This window comes from Gorilla gorilla, chromosome 16, assembly GCF_029281585.2.
Source record: "Gorilla gorilla gorilla isolate KB3781 chromosome 16, NHGRI_mGorGor1-v2.1_pri, whole genome shotgun sequence".
Lineage (NCBI taxonomy): Eukaryota > Metazoa > Chordata > Mammalia > Primates > Hominidae > Gorilla > Gorilla gorilla.
The window spans coordinates 71,299,564-71,325,482 of NC_073240.2; the positions used below are offsets into that span (position 1 = coordinate 71,299,564).

General features: G+C 49.2%; 1 long non-coding RNA gene across 1 annotated transcript in view; it reads right to left on the reverse strand.

Annotated features, from left to right (window-relative positions):
* Positions 1 to 287: 287 nt before the first annotated feature.
* Positions 288 to 25,919, reverse strand: part of LOC129526912 (uncharacterized) — a 52,097-nt gene continuing 26,465 nt past the window's right edge. The window contains exon 3 of the long non-coding RNA XR_008671710.2: positions 288 to 905. This is a non-coding gene — a long non-coding RNA (uncharacterized lncRNA). The remainder of the gene's footprint in view (positions 906 to 25,919) is intronic.

The window sequence follows — 25,919 nt, forward strand, 5'->3', positions numbered from 1 at the left end:
TATAATGGTACCTCTTCCCCTTTGTACTTAGTAAGTAATCTGGGGGGAGTTTCTTTGCAACTGCACAAATATCCTGTTCCCTAATAACCCTTCACCCAGTGGTATTTAGCATCTATTGATGATCCTGCCTGAATCAAGAGTTATACTGGAGGTTGCAAAATGGTGGCTTTCTGTCTCATTCCTTCTACACGTATCAGGTGGCGTTCTTTTGAAAAGAACCTTCCTCCTGCCTACTTCCCTCCCCCACCCCCCAACACACACTGTGAACTCATGAATTTTCTATTTGTTTAATGCATTTTAATTAACTACAGTCATTCTTGTTTTGTTTTGTTTTGTTTTCAGATGGAGTCTCACTCTGTCGCCAGGCTGGAGTGCAGTGGCGCTATATCAGCTCACTGCAAACTCCCTCTCACAGGTTCAAGCGATTCTCCTGCCTCAGCCTCCCCAAGTAGCTGGGACTACAGGGCCCACCACCATGTCCGGCTAAGTTTTGCATTTTTAGTGGAGACGGGGTTTCACCACGTTGGCCAGGATGGTCTCGATCTCTTGACCTCGTGATCCGCCCATCTTGACCTCCCAAAGTGCTGGAATTACAGGCATGAGCCACCAAGCTCGGCCCCCTTACAGTCATTCTTTTTGATGCTCAGTAGTCCCAAAACTTAGCGAGGCAGATCCCTCAGTCAGCTTCCGCGTCCTTTCCATGTGACCTCAGTAGTTTTTAAGCATATCCTTCCTTCTTGGGACCATAAGACATCCCAGGCTTAACGTGGAGCTTCATTTCCATGGATCTGGAGTCAGCCATTTCTGCAGAAAATTTTAGTTCCTCCTGGTGGGTAACAGCATTTAGAAATCAAGATCTGGGTACTAGGTGGTCTCTCTGCTCCTGGGCTGTTATTGCGTCAAGGCTTTTTCAGTGGACAGAGTTAAGAAAAATAAAATGAGCTCATAATCATAGAATCTGTTCAAATTTAACATCCGGGTGGGTTTTTATTCATTTTCTTAAAACTGTAATACTTGAGTCTCTTTTACATAGACAATCTTGTTTCCTAATATATTCTTATTTACTAATTTTTTTAATATACATAAACTTCCTTCAAAATTACCATATCATTACTATTTATCATAAACCTACTAGGTAAAGCTTAAGACATCATTGTAGTTTTATTTGTCCTTAAAATATATCCCACCACAGATGTATAGTTAGGGTATTTTTTTCAAAATTATTTGAATAGGTTTTCGGTCGTGTGTGTGTGTGTGTGTGTGTGTGTGTGTGTGTGTGTTGGTGTTTTTGTTTGTTTTGCTCTGTGGTTAAGCTCTCTAATTTACAATTAGGTTTATTTGTTTCTCTTTGTGCACAATTTGGGGAGGGTTTCTTTTTCCTATTTTTTAAATTTGATTAATTTTTTGAACATGTAAATCATGTACAAATTATGTACAAATGATTCAAAACACAAAACTATATTTAAAATCCTATTTGGAGACATTTCATTCCCATGCTAATTCCCTCCCATCCTCCTCCATTAGTTTCCAGTTTATTCTTCCTGTATTCCTTTACGTGTGTGTTATTCATGTGAGTACATACATAAATATATACTGTTGTTGCCTCTTCTTTCTTACAGAATTCATGAAAGAATTTACCTGTATGACTCCATTATATGAGGTACAGGAAGAAACAAATGTAATCACTAGTGATAGAAATTAGAACAATGGTTGCCCTTGGGTATTGACTGGAAAGGAGCCAAGGGAACTTTCAGGAGCAATGGAGATGTTTTATGTCTTGATGTGGGCAATGATTACACAAGTTATATCTTTGTCAGAATTCTTCAAACTCCACACTTGAGACCTGCATATTTTGCTGTGTGAAAAGTACATCTCAATTAAAAAGACAATAAATTAAAAGAACATATATAAAGAGCTCCTAAAATATCAATAAGAAGAGGATAATAAGTATCCTGGAAAAATGTGCAAAGACTATGAACAAACAACTCATTAATGATGAAACATGCATGTCCAACAAACAAATGAAGAAACATGTTCAGCTTCACAGGTAAGCTGGGAAATGCATGCTCAAACACCAAGATTTTATTTTTACCTATCAGGTGGGGAAAAGTTAGAAAAGATTAATAATATCAAATGCTGACAAGAATTCAGAGAAATAATAACTTTCATGTACTATCAATTGGTGGAGGTTATTGAAAGGCAATTTGGCAGTGCCTATCAAAATTTAAAACTGCATGCCCTTTGATACTGCAATCTGACTTCTAGAAACCTATACAAAAGAAGAGTTACTTAAACTATGGTATTTCTGTACCATAGAATGAAGTGGATCTATATACACCAATATAAAAGGACCTATAAGTGAACAAAAGCAAAATGCAGAACAATATACAGCATAGCACAATCCCATTTATATTATTACAAAACCTAAGTGTATACAGCTACATACATACCTATATAAGTATTCAGAGAGTGAAAAGGAAATATGTACCTTAAGTATTGATAGGGTTACTTTGGGGACGGGGGGATGTGAGGGTGTTTGGTAAAGCAGAAGTTTCTCATATTGTATTGTATATTTTTAGTATTGCTTTTATTAAGTCGGTGCACATGTAACTGCAGTTTTTGCCATTACTTTTCATGGCAAAAGTTGAGCACACAGTATTACTTTTAATGGCAAAAGTTGAGCCCACAGTATTACTATTAATGGCAACAATCACAATTACATTCGCACCAGTTTAATACAATAAAGAGTGTTCCAGCTGGGCACAGTGGTTTACGCCTGTAATCCCAGCACTTTGGGAGGCTGAAGCAGGTGGATCACTTGGGCCCAGGAGTTCGAGAGCAGCCTGGGCAAGTTGGCAAGACCCCATCTCTACAAAAAACTGAAAAATTAGCTGGGAGTGGTGGTCTGCGCCACCACTGTAGTCTCAATTATTCAGGAGGCTGAAGTGGGAGGATTGCTTGAGCCCAGGAGGTCAAGACTACATTGAGCCAAGACTGCACCACTGCACCCTGCCTGGGTGACAGAGGGAGAACCCAGCCTCAAAAAAAACAAAAAAATAAAATAGTGTTCCTGCATTCTTGGTGTAATTTTAAAAACAAACAAAAAAGGTTTTCAGCAGTCTCTAATGCTAAGGATTTGTTAAGGAATCATTTAACACGTTTAGCGCTTAATAGATGTCCAGCATCACGGGACGGGGTGAAGGAACCTAAAGAAGTGGGTCCCATTCAAATCCCTGTACATTTACCTCACCATGATCATGAGATATGAATCATTCTACATACAGTCCCTGCTGTCATCCAACATGCACTTGAAAACATTTGACAAACATTTAAGTGCATAAGGACAGGGTCTCACTCTGTTACCTAGGCTAGAGAGCAGTGGTACAATCATGGCTCACTGCAGCCTTGACCTCCTGGATGCAAGCAATCCTCCTGTCTTGGCCTCCCGAAGTGCGGGGATCACAGGCATGAGCCACCATGCCCTGCCCATTCAAATGTATTCTTATGTGTGTGGCAGGGATAGGGAATCTTTTCCTGAAAGTTAGTAAATAACATGGGTTAACCCCTTATCCAGAACCCTGGGAACCGATGTGTGCTGAAAATCAGAAATATGATGTTAGTAGGTGCCACTGTACAAAATCTGTATGTTACACAATACTCCTAGCATTCTGGGGAAGCACCTTGCAATCAACACAAAACATTTCCACAGCAAAATGCATGAATATTTCTACTGAATATAAACACTACAAATAGTCACAGGTCAGTTCAGCTCCAGTTCTGCTGCCACGTGAGTTTGTGCCAAATTGACAAAATAAACTTTAGGTTTTGAGAACTCTTGGGATCTTGGAATTGTGGATAAGGGCAAGACCCCTCACTAGGCCTTTCCTTTTAAGAGCCATTTCTGATTGCATAATGCTCTTTCATTTCAGTCTGTCCTGTCATAGTTGAGCACACAGTGGATGAACCCAAGTTAAGGGAGCAGAGCGTTGCTGTCCCAGAGGCCTGGCCTTAGTCACGGGGATTGATTTCCATCTTTGGACTAACTGTATTATGAATAGGAAGGCTAATTGAGGGCATGGGCTGGGTAACATGGCGCCTTGGGAAAGGACACCACACCAGGGTCAGTGTGTGCTGAGTGCAAAACGTGGCTTTTGGTAGCCAGGTAACTGCCTTTTGTAGGGATGGGTACACGCGCTGCTGTCAGCCAGCTCTGGCTGCTTCTAACTGGATTTACAGAACCCCACCGGGCTGGCTTGATGAGTCCCTGAATTAAAAACACCTGAGTGCCTGGTACCTGAGGTCTGTTTTGCACATACAAGAAGCATGGGAAAAGGTGTGTGCTTGACATACGCTCCTGGACTCCAGAGTAGAAGACCAGGAGAGAAGAGGAGGTCAGAGGTCATTTGCACTTCCCTGCCAGCCGGGTGGATGGAATCCGCCTATTTCCACAGGGGACCTGGTTTGAGGATTTGAGGAAAGTTCCGATCACCAGCATTTGGCCTCTGTTTTTGTCTCACTTCCAGGACCTGATGCAGGAAGCACACTATGACATGGTCACATGCAGACACACGCGGTGCAGGATAGACTAACCTCAAGCTCCACTGAAGCCCTGGCTCCCGGCCCACCAGCCCTGGCCAGTGACCATGTGCAGTCTCCGATCTTCATTTGTGCATCGATGTGGGGAAATTCAAAGTCAGCATATGAAAGTCAGCTCTAGGGCATCAGGATTTAATGCGCAAAATTTTGCAAAATTTCGCAAAATTTCACATGAGAGGGGGTTTTGAGTTGACGCTACCCACGTGGGTGGTGGCCTGGGTTGGTGGTGCCCCCTGGTGGCTGGCAGGAGCAAATGCAAATCTCCTCTGGAGAGAAGTGTTTTGTCTGATTTACCAAAGAGAACAAACAAACAACACACTCAAAAGGCCGGTGCGGTGGCTCACGCCTGTAATCCCAGCACTTTGGGAGGCCGAGGCGGGCGGATCACGAGGTCAGGAGTTCAAGACCAAGCAATGAGTCACCATTAGCAAGAGTGCAGAGCCAACAAGCAACAGATTGAAACCAGGATGTCTTAATCTAAATGCTATAAACATTTCGGACCAAAATCCTTTACTGTGGGGATGTTTAGCAGCAGCCCTGGTTTCTACCCACAAGATGCCAGTAGCAGTCTCCACTGCTACCTCCAGTCAATACCACCAAAATTGTCTCTAGACATTGCCAAATGTCCCCTAGAGGAAAAAACTGCCCCCAGTTGAAAAACACTGATTTAGATTGTCAAAGACTTCAAATAATACAATAATCAGATAGGTTATAAAATAACAAGGTATTAAATTATTTAAAAAGTAAATGATGGAATAGAAACAAAGGATCAAGGAATAAGGGACAACAAAATGTACAGGCAGATGTTTATAAAAGGATCAAGTAGAACTTCTGGAAAAGAAAAAAAGAAATCTTTGAAATTAAAAATTAAATGGATGTGCTTGACACACAGATAAAGAAAGAATTAATGAATTAGAAGAGAGATTTGAAGAAATTACTACAAATGCATCAGGGAAGCCAAAGAATGGAAAATTTGAGAGAGAGCTTAAAAGACAAGGAAAATATGAGAATGGTTAAGCTATGATTAATCTGTGCTCCTCAAAAAAGTAAAAAGACAGTGGGAAAGAGGCCATATTCGGAGAGATAATGCCTGAGACTTTCCAGATCCACATATGCAGGAAAACTGAAAGATTCTAGGCAGGATGAAAGTGCAGGTTGTTGTGAGTTGCATGTATTAATAGAAAAGTTGAGGACTGGCTTGGGTGTGGTGACTCCCTCCTGTAATCCCAGCACTTTGGGAGGCCAAGGCAGGTGGATCACTTGAGGTCAGGAGTTCAAGACCAGCCTGGCCAACATGGTGAAAACACAGCTCTACTAAAAATACAAAAATTATCTGGGCATGGTGGCATGTGCCTGTAATCCCAGCTGCTCCAGAGGCTAAGGCAGGAGAATTGCTTGAACCTGGGAGGTGGAGGCTGCAGTGAGCCAAGATTGTGCCATTGTACTCCAGCCTGGGTGACAGAGACTCCATCTCAAAAAAAGAAAAAGAAAAAGAAAAGAAAAGTTGAAGACTGAGCCTCCAGGGTTCCTCATTGAGACTGAGGCACAAATTCAACCAGGGATCCATGGGAGGGCCACCCTGGCATCAACAGCAGGGGCCGCGGAGTCCTCAAAGGGAGAAATCACTGTGGACAGCTGGCGAGAGCACAGCCTTGAAGGATGGGCTTGTCCAATGCTGAATCAAGAGACCTTGGTCTGAGCCTTGTATTTTACAGGGCACCCAGGAGGTTCCCTGGGGATGGAATTTAGAAGGGTGAAGAGAGTGAAGAGGAAATGGGATGGTGTTCTAAGCAGGGAGGAAAGCACGGGCAAAGGTGTGGAAGCTAAACACTTCCTGAGCCAAAAGGGAGTCCTGTTGGGTCATACTGGGGAACACTCAGGGGAGTAATTAGAAACTGGATTGGATGAAGAAGGTAAGACCAGGCTAGGGAAGTCCCTTGAGAGAAAAGCAGAGGCTTTGGACTTGAAACTCGAGGCCAGGCATTGGCAACTATAGCCTGAGGGCCAAATCTGGCCCACTGCCTATTTTTATAAATAAAGTTTTATTGGAACGGAGCCACACTCATTCATTTGGTATCATCTATGGCTGTTTTTGAGCAACAAGAGTGGAGATGAGTAGTTGTGGCAGAGACCACATGGCCTGCAAAGCCTATAATATTTATCCTCTGGCCCTTTACAGAAAATGCTTGCTGGCCACTGCTGTAGGTGGGCACAGCCAGTCAATGAGGCTTTTCAGCAGCCACCAAGATGGTAAAGACAAGCCTAGCAGTGGCTGAAGGACAGGGTGTATTCTAAGAGGAGGGAGAAACGTGCCTGACCTCTATTGAGTTCCTGCCCTATGCTTTTCCTTCACCCACATTATCATTGTTACTTCTCCTAACCACCCTGCCCAGAAGCTGTTACTATCTCCATTTCAGAGATGAGGAAAATGGGGTCTGGAGAGGTTAAGTGACTTACTCAAGGTTACCCAGTGCTTCAGGGCAGAACTGAGATTTAATTTCAAGTTGGTCAGATTCCAAAGTCAACGTTCTTCCCACCACACCTCATTGCCTTTCAGGGCACTGAATATCCCAGGTGGGAGGGGACAGCCCCAAGTCAATGAATTGGCTACTGTGTGTCACAGCCTGCAACAGTCCAAACTGGGGAGATGGTATGTGTTTCACTTCCCTGAGAACAAATGTAGAGGCCAAGTCTGACCTGGAGAGGGGACTTCTGCCCACGGTTCTTCCAGCAATTGCTCTCAATTTGTTCAAACATGGACTCCACCCTGTCCCCTCCTCCACCCCATGCCTCCAGAGGCACTGGCTCTGCCAGGAATGCATATCATTCCATCTTCCCCCAGCCTCATCTCACAGCCAGATGCTAAAGGCAGTTGGGAGATACCATCTCCCCATCTACAAAACACACACACACACACACACACAAGGGTTGGAAGGCCTGCATGGTATCACCCACAAGAGATGACCCAGTTGATTTGCAGTGAAATTGCAACACAGCCTCTGCTTCCACCCCAGCTGATCCTAAGCCCTGGAGCAGAGGGGAGCTGGCCTTGTTTCCACCCCAGCCTGGCTCCTGTTCCTCTCGTGACTAATTCAGATCCTCATCTGACAGCCACCCATGACCACTTCATCCAGAGAGGCCCCAACAGACCTGCTTCTTGGTTTTGCGGTCAAACTGGTTCTTGAAACTTCCCCAGAGGTCCAGCAGGGTTTAGTCTGTCTGTGGGGAACTGTAACTGGCTGCCCCTTGGGGTTGAGCTGGTTGAGGACTTGAGAAACCATGAGAAGGAGGTCAGGAAAGTATGACTTCTACCTGAGACCTTGGTTATCTGTATGGTGTGTAAGACAATAGGAATCCACCCAGCAGATCCCAATGGATGGGTCTGTTCCTTATCAGCTCCCCATTGGCCCAGAAGCCAGGCCAGATAAGCCTCTGACCCCAGTGTTTCTATCAGGAAATGAACACAAATATAGGCAGACAACCTCCCCAGAGCAGGTGGGAGGAACCCTGTGACCCCCTAGGCTCATTGACAGTCTCTAATGAGCAATTGCTACACCCTCCTACTCTCTTGCCTTGGGAAACAGTCAGAGTTACATGTCAGCTCCAGGGGAGACTGGACCCACACCTACTCATGAGCTGGGGTGTAGCTCTTCTGGATGCAGAGGGAGAGGACACAATGAGAGACACCTGCCCATGCTACCCACCAGCCTTCCTCAGACATGGTTGCCAGCTCCTTGTCACAGCCCCACTTTGTTCTGCTGTGACCACAGTGTGTGCTCACATAGGAGAGTAGAAGGAAAAAGACCAAGAGAGGATAAGGCAAACAAGATTTCATGAGCATCTATTATGTGCCAAGCTCAAAGCTGGGCACACACAAGCATCATAATTTTTTTTCCTTATGCAGTGACGCATCCATGATTTTTTAGACTCTGTGTGTGCATCATTAAGACACAGCATAACATAAACGTGAAAGGCAGCTGCAGAGACAGCCCTTCCTAGATCCCTGCTCTGCTGCTAACTATCTGCGTGGTCGCAGTTTACACATCTATCACATAGGAACTAAACAATAATAATTATTTCATATGGTAATTACAATGATTGAATGAGGTCATTTATATAAAGTACTTGGAATAATGCCTGACACATTGAGAATAAAATAGTAGTGTTAATTAATTGTGATTTTTTTTATCATTACCCTCTTTTACAGCTGAGGAAATCAGACAGGGCTAGTGACCTATATAAGGTCACACAGCTAGAAAACAGCAACACAATTAGCCAGGCATGGTGGTGCACGCCTGTGGTCCCAGCTGCACCAGAGGCTGGGGTAGGAGGATCCCTCGAGCCCGAGAGGTGGAGGCTGCAGTGAGCCATGATCTTGCCACTGCACTCCAACCTAGGTGACAGAGCGAGATCCTATCCAAAAACCAGCCAAACAAAAGGGAAATGGCAACACTGTTATTCATATCCGGGTCCATCTGATACCACTACTCCCCATTCAAAGATTTTAGTCCTTAAGGGTCAAGTTAAGAAGAGAAGCTCTGGAGTCCTTGAGCCCCAGAGCAAGGCCCCTGCAAAGGCAGCTGCCAGAGACTATGGCAGTCCCCAAAGAAGGGAGAGAGTCATCTTGATAAAGTCATGGGGGTAAGACACTCTAGAAGGGCCTTGGGACTTCTCAGTAGTCCCAGGGCAATGGCTCTGGAAGAAAGCCGTTTCCAGAGGTTGCCCATCCATGAAGACCAGCCAACGATTATGCCGAAAACACTCAGGGAGACAGCTCAGCAAGGCCAGTGGGTGGTGAAGGGCAAAGTCAGTGGGTGGTGAAAGGACCCCTGACCACAGATAAACATAAAACCTCATTGCCCAACACCAGGGCAGATGCATGACTAGCACCCACCTGTAAATGGTGGTAGCTGAGCATTGTTATCACTCAAGACCAAAGTGGCAGAAGCCACTTCTGGTGAAGCATCCTTCTGTGGCAAGCCCACATCTAGACACAAAGTGGGCCAGGTATCTGGAGCCTAAGGGGAGCTTCCCAGCTCCCTGAGTATCCATTTTTCCAGCTGTGAAATGCAGATGATCAGACCCAGCTTCCAGGGCAGTTCTGAAGACTAAGGTTGGGTATACACAAGACAGAGTAGAAGGTAAGGTACAGAGTGTGATCAGCTTTCCTCCATGCATATCAGGGTGCTGATAAGGTGTACTTGTGACCCTCTGCTCACCACTGTGCTCCTAATGCTCCTGCCCAAACCTGCTTCCCATTCCTTCAGAGAACTGGCTTCAAGATGGGCTTCTTCTGAGCTTCTCTCAATGTGACCCCCCACACCTACTGGAGAATAAAACTGTAACTTGAATATCCCTGGACAGGTGTAGCTGATAGCTTTGTCTCCATGTTCTGGGGACCAATAAACATAAAAACCCTGACTTCCTCCAAAGATACTGAGTTTTCCATTATCAGTAGGTTAAAGGCAGAGGCCAGCTCCACTTAGAGAAGAGATTGCAAAAGGGATTCATTCATTGAATAGAAGCCTTCAAAATCCACAAGGGTCGTCCTGAGCCTCTGATGCCCTGTGGTTGGACTTCATGACTACTTGGAAGGCAGAGCTCAAAGCCTTCTTGATAGAGGGCTTTCTGTCTATTGAAGGTATTTATGGGCATACAAGTTCAAAGCCAGTACAATATTGTCATGCAAGAATGAGAGAAGAATGAGGAGACAGGGTGGGAGTAGGGTGCCCCCATGGCCCAGCAGACCTTTCTGCGAAAAGGGCTTGCTCACTTCTTGAAATTCCTGAGACTCCACCTCTACAGCCCCAGAAGGCTGAGCTGTGATAAAATCTACCCTCTCCCAAGGCCTGAGGCACACCAGGTATCCAGGAGGGAGATGAACTCACACTCACTTCCAGAAACATCTTAAGATTCCACAATGGTTGCTCTGAAAATCTGTTGGAGGCTCAGAAAGGCACCAAGGCTGCTCTTTGGAAGACAAGCAGACAGCAGCGAAGGGAACCAAATCCTCAATGACTCTGGGGACTGGAGCCTTTGAAAAGAGATGGTTTAATGAAAAGGTGCTGTCAAGAGCTAGCCGCCTAGAAGGCAGCTAGTCCTCGGCTGGCTGCTTTTTCCCTGTTGCCTCCCTTCTCGCTTAGTCAGGAGCTCCTGCTCAGCCCTGCAGACCCCCAGACCTCAGTGCCTGAGAATTAATCCTTGCTGGTTTGGACAAGAAGGAGCCATAGCCCTCAAATGCACAGGCCTCCTTGATGCCTGGAGACTGTCCTGTTACCCAGCCTGTGGCCCTGGGTTCTAGACCTGTTGTTCCTGCCGACGCTCCATCTGCCACTTCCCCAGCCAGGTGGTGACCATGGCAACCGTGGCTTGGAGAAGACAATGCAGCCACAGATGGTTTTCGACAGATGGGTCAAGTGCACAAAGTTATTCATTGTTTGGCCAAGGGGACTTCTAGCTTAGAATTAGAATGCACCTCTAGGGAGGACTTAACCTTGACAAGTAATTTCTTATTTAATTTTCAACACTCCTTTGATATGGGTACTATTATGATTCCCATTTTAGAGACAGGGAAACTGTGAAGGAATTTGTCCTTGGTCACACAGCTAGGAAGTGACAGAGCAAGGATTTGAACCCAGATTGGTATTATTACCAATTATTATTACCAATCTGGGTTCAAATCCTTGAATCCAGTTCAAATCCTTGAATCTGACAATAGTTAGATTGGCTTTAGAGTCAAGCTCACACACTTTCCTCCTTGCCCGGAAATCAGGCTCATCTGATGCCTGATTCCTTGGCCCCATCTTTAACCTCCAAGTACTTCCAGGCCTGTCCTTCGCCCGGGCTCAGCCTCCTCCTCTACAACTGCTCTCCCTGCTTCTGTTCTGCCTCTGCTCTTCTTCCTGGGTTCTGGAGCTGCTGCCACCTGCAGGCGTCATGTGCAAAGATGCTTGAGCTCTAATACAGGATGTCAGAGCAGGAGGGCTGGGGACTGAATCCCTGCTATGTATGCTCCGCCGTGGTGGCCAAGTGAGGGCAGAGGCCCAGGAGTTTTAGTCTCCTGGAGAGATTTGCATCTGGGCTATTCTGCAATGACAATCTGGATCCCACAGGAAAAAATGGGGGTGCACTAAAGTCAAGTGCACATAAGCAGTAGGAGGCATTGAGATGAGCTCCAAGGGAGATCTTACATCTGAGATGAGTCAGTCTCCTGCTGTAGTCCTGCCTAAATGCTCTCAGAAGGAATATTTTGTGTGTTTCTATACTACCTTTCTTTTCTAGTTCAAGAAGGTCTTTACTCACTGGACCATAATGCAGCTGGAGGAATGTATGAAGCTATGAGATGTCCCCGTGATTGAGATTAGGATGGGCTCTTTTCCTCCAAGTCATAGATACAATCAACACTGATCAGTGAGGGATCAAGAGAGCCACAACCTCATGGTGACAAACAGATTTAGAATCTGCGGCTGAAATTCAGACTGCGCCGCAGAGCTGGGCATTGTCTGCCAAGGGACCCAGTCCAGTAGGAGAGAAAGAGTAAGTCTACATAGCTCTGGTTTTATTTCTAGATTTGCCACTGGGACACTGTGCCAGCCTCGGTGGCCACCTCCCTTGCCCTCCATAGATAATTCACATAGAGGAAGAAAGTGGGTGGAGGGAAAAAAGAGTAGTGGTTAACTTTGCACCCTGTAAGAGGTAGGAACTATGGGAGTTGCTTTACATAAACTACCTCCCAATCCCCTAGGGGGCAAGTAGCAGATTCCCACTTTAAAAAGGAGGAACTGGGCTCAGAAACATAAACCCCAACATCACACAGCGACTTAGTAATATGTATGGAATGCAAAGCAATAACAATAGCAATAGCAATAATAGTAATACCAATCTGGCAACAGTTGATATGTATGTAGAACAAGCTGTGTTCTGGACAATATATTGATTCCTTGAAACCTCACCCAAAATCCATCAGGTCGGTATTATTATCCCCATTTTACAGATGAGGAAAATGAATATCGAGATCTGTAAATCTCACCCAGTGCCAGCCGCCCTGACATCTTTCCTCTTCATGTCACAGAATTGTCATGAAGACCAATGGCATCGGGGAGCAGAAAACATTGCATATTCCCCAAAAGAAAGTGGCCCCTGGGCTTTCCTTTGCTTCCTTCCCAGAGTGAGCCATGCTCTGGAAGGGATATTTCCATAGCTGTCTTCTTACAGCATCAGTAAGCACCATGACTTTCAGGAGTACAGGATTGCACCTTTGACGGCTCCAGGCCCACAACCGATTGCATTCCTAGACCACAGGGAAGGGCAGCAGATCACTGCCTCATCTGCCCAGAACTGTGGAGGCAGCAAAGGGTGGTTAACCTCTGCTGGTGAATTGAAAGCCCAGGAGCTGGTGCAGATTCATTTTGTTTTATTTCTTCTGTGCTCCCATAAAATGGAGTAGGGGGTTTCACAGGTGCAAGTACTGCTGGGGAAAATCCTGGGGGTGGGGGCAGGGTGAGGGTGGGGAGGAAGAACTGGCTTAGCAGCCAATCTGGAATGGGTAAGCAAGTGGGAGAATGAATAGGATATGAAGGACTGAGGATAAGAAGGGTAGGAGAGGCAGACAGACAGACAGAAAGAAAAACAGAGATGGAGACATAGAAACAAAGAGACAGAGACCAAGGCAGAGAGATAGGGAGAGAGAGAGAACACCAGGGCCAAAACTCTCCCCACTGACGCTGCTACTAGAAGGCTGGGCTGGCCTGCGTCTGCCCAGGGCATGTAATTCTTGGCCTCTACTGGTCCTAGAGTTCTACCACCTTCCAAAGAACAGAGCAGAAAGGCTGCTTCTAGTCCAGGAACTTGCAGGATGAGGCTCCATCACGGTGACTGTACTCTAGATCAGCCTCACCACACTACCTGCAGCATGCATGGCCTCCTGAGCATGTTCATGTGTGCCATGCAACCTCCTACAGGAAGGAGGTTAGAGATTGGAAATTTAAGTTTAGAAGGAGAGGCAACATGTTTAGGGTCACCCAGCAAGTTAGTTTCCTGCAGAGATTGGAGCCCCAGCCAAGGAGTTCACCGTCCTGCAGGACAAGGGGCCTGCTGATTCTTGGAGGTGAGTCAAGGGACAGAGTGCCCAGAATGAGGGCGAGGGTGCAGAAGTCTCTCCTACCTCCCTATCCCACTCCAGCCAAAAATCCCAGCCGAATAACACACAGGAGCCGAGGTGTTTGCATCATCTCCATCTCACCATACACTCCCATGCCATGGTATGGTGCAGTCCACTTGGTCCTTGCCGCCTGCTCACTCACACACAGTCAGGTACCCACGAGCATACCTGCCCACCAATCCCTCCAGTGCCCCAAACCCTGCTCACTCTGCAGGTTGAGAGGGGACTGAGTACTTCACTGCATCACTTTTAACTCCACATGGTCCCAGCATCATCCACTCACAAAAAAACTCCTCCATGGCCCTGCCCTTACAGAGCTCACCAAGTAGCAAGAGACAAACACAACATCATAACTCACCTGGCACAAGGAGAGAGTACAGAACAGAGTGCTGGGGAGGACAGGAAGAAGCAGGGGACAGCGAAGCTGGCAAGGGCTGGGGGCTCAGTGTGTGCAAAGGCACAAAGGAGAGGGAACAGGTGGTCTGGGGTGGCTGGAATGCAGACTGCATGCTAGGGTGGAATGGAAGGCCCCGGGGGCAGGAGTCATAGAGGCAGGGTCAGAGAGATGGCCTGGGGCCAGCTTATGAAGCATCTGGTCCCCTTCTCTCCATTCCCCACTGCCATGGGGTCGAGGCTCATTCCTAGAGGCAACAGGCAGATGCAGAGGGTGCACGGGCAGCAGAGCGGCCGACACTTTCCCACAGCGTGAACTCAGGGCTGTGTCCAGGGCCCGGTGCTCAGCCAGCCCCTGTTGCACAACACACTGCCTTCTGCATCCCCCATCCTCCCTCAGCTCCTGCATCCTCACCCCCTGCTGAGGATCACTGATGCAGGGGGGACCCAGCCTTGGCTCCCTGCACAGCAGCCCACACCACCTGCCACCCTTCGTAGTCAAGAGATCATGCTGAAAGGGAATCTTTTTAGGGAGGTCTTTCTATAGGAGGCAAGCCTGTGGCTGCAGGAAAACCGTCAGCATTCCAATCTCCTATGTTAAAAGCTGCTAAGTCCACCAGCTGATTCCTCAGCGGTATTAAAACGTGCAATAAGAACTGGCCCAGTGGGTTTTCCTAGCATTGGTATAGCAAACCCCAGGGTTTCCTCTGTGTGTTCCTGCATGTGTCTCCTAGCAGGGTGACAAGCACCAGCAGTGTGCAGAGTCGGGGTGGACGAGAGTGGCTGAGATTCTTGATGCCAGCTGTGAATCCCATAGAAGTCCCAATACTCAATAGCCAAGCCTGGAGAGACTGGTTTTTATTGTGGTGGCTTTGTTTGTCGGGGCCATGGTACCAGTGCTGGGGCCTTAGGCTGTCAGGCTATGCCCCAAGGGCTTCAGGCAAGATTTCACAGGAGTCTGAGTCAGAAATCCTGTCCTTCCAATGCTTCCCCCTGGCCAGGACACAGATGTCAGGCTCAGGCCATCATCTCTGCTCCTTCTTTGGGGTCCCTGAAACTGGTCAGGGAATCCTCCATTGCATGAGCATCTGTGTCTCCTGACCTAGGCCCTGACCCTACTATTGGATTCCTTCGGGACTGGGATCTACAGGATCCAGGATCAGGCCAGAGGGCATGGGAGAAACCTGAGGCGGAAGTCAGACAGAACTGCACTGTGAGACTCACCTCTTCCACTTACTCACTGTGTGGCCCTGGGTGGGTTTCACAACCTCTCTTGGCCTCAGCTCCCTCACCTGTAAAAGGGAGATTCCATTGTTCCCTTTCAGGGATGATGTGTGGGCTGAACAAGGTGATGTCCAGACAGTCCTAAGCACAGCAGTAACTGGCCCCCAGTGGAGCTCAGTAAACTTCGGCTGTAATTATAAGCTGTTATAAGGCACTTGGCAATGGAGTAGATACTCCATAAACAAGCATCATACAAGTGTAAATAATTATTAATTATGATGATGACTAATCATCATTATTATTGATGATGAACGTGAGAAATGCTACCCAAACACCAGCTCCCCCACTCAATCTGTTTGCAGACAGACATCACTCCTCAACCATGCAGAAAGAGTCTGGGACCCAGAAGAAGAGCTGGTTCCAAGCACCCAAACAGGGAGCACTGTCCTCCCTCCAGTCCCCATGCAGCACTGTGCAGGCTGGTCTCACCCAGGCAGGTGACATTCACCCAAAGGCATCCCATCTGTCTGTTCAGTCTGCTTATGGCCTGCGTCTTTTCAGCTTGGCTCCTGTGTGTCTAAGTTGTTAAATATTTTGGATATCACCTCAACAAGAAATGTCTTTGTGATTTCTTGAGTCCTGGCTCATGAGCAGCAAGGCTGACCTGAGTGCAGAAAGTGACCTGGGGAAATCCTGGTCAAGCTCCCAGAACTCTGCTTCTTAGATGAAGTCAGATAGACAAGGAGTGGGCTTTGCTGAGCAAGCAAATTTTACCACCATCCTGAAAAATGAATCAAGGCAAGGCCCACAGAGGTACCCACGGCCTAGCTCAGCATCCAGCAGTGTAGGAGCTCAATAAGTACATGGATGGGTGGATGGGTAAGTGGGTGAATGGATGGGTGGGTGGGAGGATGAAGTATATTAACCATGCCTTTTTTCTGTAGCCCTTGTGCTTTGACATCTGGGGCCTTGCTGACCCTGGAGAGACTGCCGCAGTCTCTATAGATAGTCCAGCCAGTCCTACAGATCGTGAAGGACTTGCCTACGAGTATGCGTTGCTTATGTGTCTGAGTGCAGTCATGCTGCTATAACAAAATACCACAGACTGGGTAATAGATAAAGAACAGAAATTTATTCCTCACAGTTCTGGAAGCTGGAAGTCCAAGATGAAGATGCTGGTGGGTTCCATGCCTGGCAGGTGAGGACTAGTCTCTGCTTCTAAGATGGTGCCTTGAACACCGTGCTCCAGAGGGGATGATACTGTGTCCTCACACAGCAGAAGGGCAGAAGAGAAAAACGACAAAAGAACCTAGCTAGTTCCCTCCAGCCCTTTTGTAGGGCACTAATCCCATCCATGGGGTGGAGCCCCCCTAAAGGCCCCACCTCCTAATATGATTGCATTGGAGACTAAGTTTCAACATAATTTTGGAGAGGATGCAAATGTTCTAACCATAGCAATATGCAAACAGTCCTGAGACTACCCCCGCCCCCCACCTCCTCTACTGGGCTGTCACACTCAGGGCCCCTATGCCCCTTCCCCAGTCACCCCAGGGCCAGGTACCAAACAACTAGGGACTGTGTCCCAGAACCTTACATTATTCAAACTAGCCGATCCTAAACCTGCTTGCCCTGCCCTGCCCATCCATTCCCATAGAAACCACCATAAAGGTTCCTGCCCATGTTTTCCCCTCGCCCCCTGCCTCCTGACTGCCGCTGGTGCTTCCCCATGTGGCCCCGCATGGTGTGGCATGCTCCCTTCTCCTGGAACTGTAAGTAACAAATTTTCCATGGCATCAGCTCCTGATTTATTGGCCATGCCATACCTGAATGATAATAAAGCCTACATCTTCAATGTAGAGGGAAGGAGGAAGAGAGGGAGGGAGGGGAAAGGTGGATGGAAGAAAAGGAAGGAAGGAAGGGGGTTAGATGGATGGATGGATAAAAGGAAGAAAGCAAGGGAGGATGAAATCAACCTGGGCCTCAAGTTTCTACAGGAATGATCTGACTACAACTTTGCTCCATGGTTGAAAAGCAGCAGCTTTCTCCTCCCAAGTTTTGGCTGTGTTTGGGAGAATGTACCTTCATAGTGCCACAGGCCAGCAATCAATACAGCATCTTCTCACTCCCTTTGGAGACAGAAAGACCTGGATCTGAATCCTGGCCCTGCCATTCACTGGCCATGAGACCATGGCCAACTGACTTAACCTGCGTGCGAGACACACACACGTATATGTCTACCTTCTGAGTTCCCTGATGCTAAAACCAGAAGATGCAGGCATAGCATGGTTTCCAGCACAGAGTACGCACTCCCCGACATTCATAATGAGTATTATTATTCGGCTATTCTGCAGTCCCGCACCCCAAGTGCCATCTGTTAGAAAGACTGTGCTATTTGGTCTAAATGTCTTCCTCACCCAGAAGCCCCTATTTGGGGCTCTTGGTCTCTGCCTCACCAAAAGCCATGCTAATCCCTTCCTGGTCCCCAGTCCGGAGTTCAGGGCTCGGCAGGCAAACGCGTGCTCCCTATCCGAAGGACTAGAAGGGCCCTACAACGCACCACATGCCTACATTTCACAGACCTCTCTTCTGGAGTTACGCTGACCCCTCCCCATTGAGAGGCTGCTTGGCTTTCCCTGCTGCTTTTAAAGTGAGAAGGGGGAGGACCTTTACGCTGGAATCGCATTTCAATTTCCCCATCTCCCCTGTACACCATCACTCAGTAAAAATAGCTAATTTTAAAATGGCTGCTCTTATGATGGACGAGATTAATGGATCTTGAAGAGCAGCCAGTATACCAACTGCTCCTGCAGCCATGATGAAAGCTAATAATGTAGAAAATTCTGCCAATTCCTTTAATTCATGAATATTTAAGCCTGTGAAAAATCTGTCAGATTATATCATTTTTTTCTGGTGATTTTCCGCCTAAGTACGTTCATGGCGGCCTGCCAGTTGCTCAAGAAACTTCAGCAGGAGCAAAATCATTTTTGTTGTTGTTGTTACTATGGACGGCCGTCTTCTCCTTGCTGAATTTATCCCCTCATCCCCGGGTGGAGAATCAGGTGCACTCGAGACAGCTAAGGGCAACCACGGTGATTTCCCCCAGCAGGCACAGATTCCTCTCCCAACCCAAAGGCTGGCAGGGGCTTTTGTGAAAGGAGACCGTGGTTTTCAAATTGTGTTCCACGGCACCCAAGTCTTCCTCCTTGGGGCCCGGGGGGATCACTGGGAGGGGTCTGGGCTGGACATGCTGCGTGCATGGGGCTGCCGGACCCAACTCCCACTTGCACCAAGCAGTTCTGTTTGGTGCATTGAGATTCCCTGCAAAATCTCCCTGCAAATAAGTGTTGCCCCAACTTAAAACAATTTGAAAGGCATGAGCATGGAAACCACAGCTCTAACCCACCCCTCCCGGCTCGAACAACAAAGGGAGAAACTCAGCCCCCATGATGGTAACCGGTAAGCCCACCTCACGGGAAGCACTAGCAGTGGCACCTGAGCTGCAACCAGGATCCTTAACTGCAAGTGAGCGCTCTCTCCCCCTCTCCAGCACACTCTGGGTGACCTCTTGGGCTCTGCCTGTTTGGGGAAGGCAGGAAATGAGGCTCAGATGGGCCACGCTCCCCAGCCACAGTGGAAAGTCCTCTCTGAAGCCAAGATGTTTCCTTGCAAAGACAAGAGAGAGCGAGAGAGAATGAGCATGTTTAGTGACTTGAGAGGGAGGGAGGGAGGGAGGGGTGGCCAACTTCAGAGATGATTATCATTCAGGGACTTGTTGGCTGGAGGAAGGAGCGAGCTTCTTTTTATAGGAGCTCCAGTTCCTCGTTTTGTTCTCTTTGGGTTATTCTCCAAAGAAAGCCGGCTCTTGAGTCAGCTGGCAGGAGAGCGAGGCGAATGCGCTGGTGCTGGCCGCAATGGCCCCGGTTCAACGCTCGCTCCAGCTGGTCACGTCCTCACCGGGGCGGCCGGCGGCCTGCCTGCCCACGCTCTGCCAGGAGCCCAGGTCAGCCCTCGCCTCGCCGGGGCCGGAGCCCGTCCAAAATCAACAAGTCTTTTGTGCCTCTCCTTTGGACGCTGTATAATTACAGCAAACATGTATTGGCGGTGCACAGCGATTGTGAGGCAATTGTTGAAGGATCTCAAATGCGCTTGGCATTTGGTCTTGGAGAGCAATTCGAGGAACCACAGCTCCAGTTGGCTCATGCTGGCCAGAAAACAAGAGATTTTCAGAAGTCGTGAGTGGTGTGCTGGCACAGCCTCCATGTAGTTCATCAGCTATTTCCTTGATAGTGGGTTGCGTTTTACCACCAAGCCAACTGACTGACTCATGAGTCAGGGACTTAAAAAATAAATAAATAAGGGAGGCCATCGGTGCCCGCTGAGCAAAACACGTCAGGCTGCCGACAAAATGGGCCCCTGCTGCTTTCCGGGTGGTTTCATTTTTCCTCTTTTTGTCTTTTTGTTTGAAAACTATGAAAGTGAAACTGCACACCTCCCCCCTCAAGCTGTTCTGTTCCCATGGGCAGCCAGAGGAGATGGGTGGGTGACGGGGTCTCCCAGCAACACCATCTCTCGGCAAATTCACATTCCCATCAACCAGGCTTGAATGAGGTGTCTAGTGTGTGCCCGACTTTCAGAGGGCCTCTGTGGAGGGAGATGATGTTCATTGAGCTGATATTAATTGAACACATGACATGGCCGAGGGCACTCACCCAGGTGTGGCTTGCTTTAGCCTATCGAGAGCTTAATAAGGGCAACAGCTTTAGCCTCAATTTATAGATGAGGAAACGAAGGCTTCCGAGGCTAAGATTCATAGGTCACACACTTAGTAAGTGGCAAAACTGGGGTTGGAACCCAGATCTGTCTGATTCCAGTACTCATCCTACCAATATTCATCTCATTCCAAGGCTCACTTTTCCATAAATATCCAATGTTTTCAGTGCAGTGAGTTCCTTGAGCTTACAGGGGTGATTCAGACTGATATGGTCCTTGCCCCTCCAAGGCTGACATTTAAGCTGGGAAGACAGAGTCAAGGATGAAGTAGACAATTGATCCTTTCATTGCAATTGTGGTTCTTGCCCTCAAGGAAAAGGACAGAGTGGTTACAGCACAGGGCAGGGAACTTGGCCTGGCCTCACAGGCCTAAGAAATTTGAGGGATGATAGGAATTCAGTGGATAAAGCATTCCTGGAAGTGGGAACCACTGGTGCAAAGACCCCTGGGTGAGAAGAAGGGTGTGGTGTTGTGGGGGAGCTGACAGGAGGTCAGGGAGCCTGGAGTGCCCAGGGTGAGGGAGCCATGTGGGTGGAGAACCTGGCCTGGGCCCTGAAGGCCAAGGAAATGACTGCAGGGGTTTATCCCAACAGCCAGGGGCAGCCATTGATGGGGTCTAAGCAGTGCCATGATCAGAGCTGCATTTGTAAAAGGACCCCCTTGGTTGCTTTTATGAACAATAGACTAGACTGACAGGAGTGGGTGTGGGGAAGGTCACTGAGAGACTAGTGATAATAGTGGCTCATGGTCTAGGGTCTAGTTCAAGACACACGCTGCTGGGCACAGCCAGGCCTTCTCTCCCCATCCACCTCATCTCCCCTCAAAGGTGCTCCCAAGGGTCCACCCGCTAACCAAGGTCATCTCATAATTGGGGAATAATCTTACAAATGCAGAAACAACGCCCAAAGAGCAGAGTGACTAGGCTGTGGCCTCACAGCCAGTGAAGGACCCCTATTCCTTGCACCTCTCAGTCCTGTGCCTCAGCCCCTCACCAGCACCTCTGCTGTGCCAGGAAGGGCTCCAGTGCATGCACCCAGCTCCCACTGAGGCCAGGGTTATGGCGGCTGCAGAAGCCATGTCCCCTTTCTCTCCTCCCTTCTGGCTTCACACTGTTGAAAGCCATTCTTCTAGGCAGTCCCTTGTGGACCCTTCAAGTTGGCTTTTGAAATGGCTTAGCCAGATTTCTTCAGAGTTGAAAAGTGACTCCTTTCACATCTTCCTGCCTTTGCACCTGCAGTTTCTTCTCCAAGCAGTGTTTTTACTGTCTTATCCATCTGGTGACTTAGTGTGAAGTGGAGATCCAGGGTCCAGCAAGAGCTCAGGGATCCTTCTCCCAACTCCCACCCCAACCCCACTCCACCTCACCCTTTACTCTTGCCCAGGATGAGTCAGTCACAAGGGCCAAATTTCACATTTTGTAGGGTGCAGGTTTCAAGAAGAACAGAGGTCACAGGACTATAAATGGGTCTCTTTTCTTTTTCCTCCCTGGCAAGACTGTCTTTGGATCAGTCAATGCCTGATTGGCATGCTTCCCTCCCCTCTCTTTTTCTCCTCCCTCTCCTGTCCTCTCTTTCCCCCTCCCCATTCCCTCCCCATAGCAGCTGGACCCAAGACCCTCTTTTCAGGACTAGGAGGCCTCAGGCTGGCCAGGGCAGTAGGCTTGGGGCAAATGCCCTCTCCTGCCCTCTGTCTTGTCCTCCCTTTGCTGCTCCCACTCCCTTAGAGGCCAGAGCCAGACTGAGATTTTGTCTCCATGTGGGTTAGGGGGAAGGGGCTCCTAGAGCTGTTCACTGCTGGGTGCCAAGCTTCTACCTCTCTAACATGTCACTTTGGCTGTTCTGTACCATTGCTATGAGAAGCCCTCAGGGAACTCCTGGGGAAGGGCAGCATCCAGGGTCCCTGGAGATTTTGACCTAACACCATCCTCAGAGCATCCCAATCTTGCTGCAATTTCTAATCCCCATTTTGCAGGAGGCTTACAGGGGCTAAGGAACTCTCTTCCTGCTAAATGGGAATGAGCAGGTGAAGCTGAGCCTGTTCTATTGCATCCCGGATCATGGAGGAGGAGGAAGAGATGGAGGAGGAGGAGGAAGAGATGGAGGAGGAAGAGATGGAGGAGGAGGAGATGGAGGAGGAAGAGATGGAGGAGGAGGAGATGGAGGAGGAGGAGGGAGAAGAGAAGAAGGACACAAGGCTCTGTCCCTATCAGCCATCTGGTGCCCAGAGTAGGGCTGTGCCCCTCAGAGCACATGAGCCCTGCAGAAAACTGGGACATGGAAACGAGCCTCCCCGCCCAGCACCCCACTCCTAAGAGCCCACATGGCAGGGCAGGGCCTGGAGACTGGAGGGCGAGCCCCTGAGACCCCACAGAACATCGACCAGTCCCAGGAGGGCTGCTGCACCCTGTTCAGGCTCCCCGGCCAAAATACCACTGAGGGCATCAGCTTGATGAGGTGCAGCGACTGGGATTTGATTACTCTGGCCCTGCCTCAGGCTTTTCTCACTCTTTCCTGTGGCTCCAGACAGGAGCACCCGGCCCTTCCCACTCACCGCCCCTTAAGTCTCCCTCAGCGTCCCTCCCACCCCAGCGCCCCAGCCCCTGCCAGCCACCTGCTCAAGGCAGGCCTCTCTCCCTCCCTCTGGGCGCCTGCCCTGCCCTCTCCGCCTCCCGATAGCTAGGACAAGATGATTTACAGGAGCGTGGCGGGAGGGACGGCGAGCCGGATTAATGCACCAGTGAGTGGCCGCCTCGCTCACCAAACACACATCATGAAAACTTATTGCTCAGAAAACAGCACAACGCCACTAATTCATAGATGTTCAATGCCCCCCACAGTGGAGCAGCCAGGGCTTATCGCCTCCAGGAAAGAGGAGGCTGGTTCTCCCCAGGCCACCCACCTCCCACTCGCCCCGCCTGGCCTGGTGGCCTTCCCACCGGCTCCTCAGCCAGGCACCCGCCCACGTGCTGAGCAGGTGGTTTCGCTTCCTGGTGGTTTTTATTTTATCTGGCCTGAGGATGCTTCTGGCTGAGCCCTGGGTGGTGTCTTGGGGCAAGGAGGTGGCACTCAAGATGGCCTCCAGGCCTGCTCAGTCAGCCGGTCCTCCACAGACACCCAGGCTCAGGGAGAGGGGCCTGGAGAAGGGGACAGAGGAGGGTCAGACAGAAACCAGGAGGTAACCCACAGCTGTCACCCCTGCACAGAGGGCCTGCCTCAGCTGACTGCTCTGGAGAGGGGGAGACAGAGACAGAAACAGAGAGAGAAACAGAGACACACACACACAGAGAAAACAGAAGGAAACAAGAAAGAACGGCAGAAACAGAGAAAAGAGAAACAGAAAGAGAGAGAGAGAGGGAGGAAGCGAGATGAGGGAAAGCAGCAGCCAGCCCTTGAGCAGGAAGACTGGCCTTCAGGCGGGGGCGCTCTCCTGGGTGAGGAAGGATTCATCTTCCCTGGAAGCCTTGGGGACTTGGGGAAGAATGGCAGGCCCGCTGATGGTCCTGTCCTGTTTAGGACAGGCAGGAACAAAACAGACATGGTCCTCACTGATTCTCTCCCATCCCATGGGTCTAGCCACACCTCTATTGTTTCCACAATGGTGGATGGCGTAACCACCCACCCGCCTCGGGTCTCTGTGTGGCCAGTCTCTGCTTGCCCCTCCCTCCCATTCTCCAGCCCCTGCAGACTGAGCTCTCTGGAGTGCAGCTTCCCAGCTCCTTTGCCTGCTGGCTTCAGTTGGGGTTCAGCCATAGGGAGTCCCCAGCAGGAGATGAGGAGGTAGGAGAGAAGTTAGAGGGTGTCTCTGGCATCCCTGCATCCTCTGTGTCCATGCCTCCTCCTCCAGGGGTCTCACTGTCACCAGGTTTCCATAACAGGCCAGGGCTGGTAGCAGCTTCCTACCGTCGCCAGGCTCTGGAAGCTGCAGCATCTCTCCTTCACCCCTTCCACCCTGCCCACCGCTCGGTAAGAAGTCCCTGCATTCACTCTCCTCATTTGAGCCATCCGAGTGAATCCGTTCCCTGCCAGGACCCTGATAGGGGCTTGCTTCTACTCTACCTCTCACTTCCTCTTCCTCTAGGCCCTAAGAGAGGAGGTAGAGAGGGCAAGGTCAGGTGGGAAAGAGGGCCAGCTGTGGGGATCAGGCAGGTCTAGCACTGAGTACTGGCTGTGTCATTTAATAGCCATGAGAACTTGGGCCAATCCCTTAATTTCTCTGAGTCTCAGTTTCCTCGTCTGTAAAACAGAGATCATGAGAGCAGCTTCCTCTCGAGTTGAAAAGATGAACTAAGACCCCTGTTCACTTGGATTCTTCACTCCTCTGCTCAGCACGTGGCCAGTGGGGAGTGGGCAATGCTGCAGAGAGGCCCAAAGGCCAGGGCTCCCCAGCCACCGTTATGGGTCCTGCAGAATCCCCCTGCATCTCCTAGGCCCAGCAGGCTGAAGACTTTCCCCTATGGGCCCCAAGGGTCTCAGGAACCCTCACCCCCCACCCCCAGACCTCAAAGCCACAAAGAAAGAGATGACTATCGCAGTTCCTGATGTTGCCCTCAGACCACAGGGAGACAACTGACTCACCCTGATCCCCAGAAATGAGGCCACCCTGAGCCAACTCTGGGCACCCCACCTGCCCCCAGCCCAGGGAGCTCCCAGGATGAGAGGAAGGTGACTACGAAAAGAGTCTGTCTGCCTGCCCCAGTGAGTGGCCTTTCTCCCTGCTTCTGCTGTGTCCCATTGCCAGGCTGTGTAAGAGTAATAAAAATAGCCTCTATGTAGATGCCACCTCTGTGCCACATGTGGAGCACAAATGCAGTGAGTGGGTGAGTGGGCAGAACGGCACAGAGATGAAGAGATTGGTTCTCAGCTCAGCCTGCCTGGGTTCCAATCCCAGAGAGAGGCTTATCAAAGGGTCATCCTGCTTTGATGAGCCTGCATTGCTGCTCAGAACACAGCAACAGTCACATGTCAGCTCGCAAGGGGCCCTGAACCAGTCTCAGTATCCAGGAAAGCCACCCCTGCTGCTTTGTTACTTTTTTTTTTTTTTTTTCTTTGGAGACAGAGTCTTGCTGTGTCCCCCAGGCTGGAGTGCAGTGGTGCTATCTCAGCTCACTGCAAACTCCACCTCCTAGGTTCAAGCAATTCTTGTGCCTCAGCCTCCCAGGAAGCTAGGATTACAGGCATGCACCACCATGCCCAGCACGTTTTTGTATTCTTAGTAGAGACGGGGTTTCACCATGTTGGCCAGGCTGGTCTCAAACTCCTGACTTCAAGCAATCTGCCTGCTTCAGCTTCCCAAAGTGCTGGGATTATAGGCATAAGCCAACACTCCCGGTGGTCCGCTACTTTTTTTTGAGATGGAGTCTTGCTCTGTCACCAGGCTGGAGTGCAGTGGTGCAACCTCGACTCACTGCAACCTCAGCCTCCCTGGTTCAAGCGATTCTCCTGCCTCAGCCTCCCAAGTAGCTGGGACTACAGGCGCATGCCGCCATGTCCAGCTAATTTTCGTATTTTTAGTAGAGACAGGGTTTCACCATGTTGGCCAGGCTGGTCTCGAACTCCTGGCCTCAGGTGATCTGCCTGCGCCAGCCTCCCAAAGTGCTGGGATTACAGGTGTGAGCCACTGTGCCCGGCCCCACTACTTTTTAATAGTCAAAATAATCTGACCAACTGGCCATTTCTCTTATACCATACGTTCATTCACTCAAAAAGTATTTACCAGGCACCTACTATGTGCCAGGCACTGCAATGAATGTAAGACAAAGAAGCATAGCAGAGGCCTG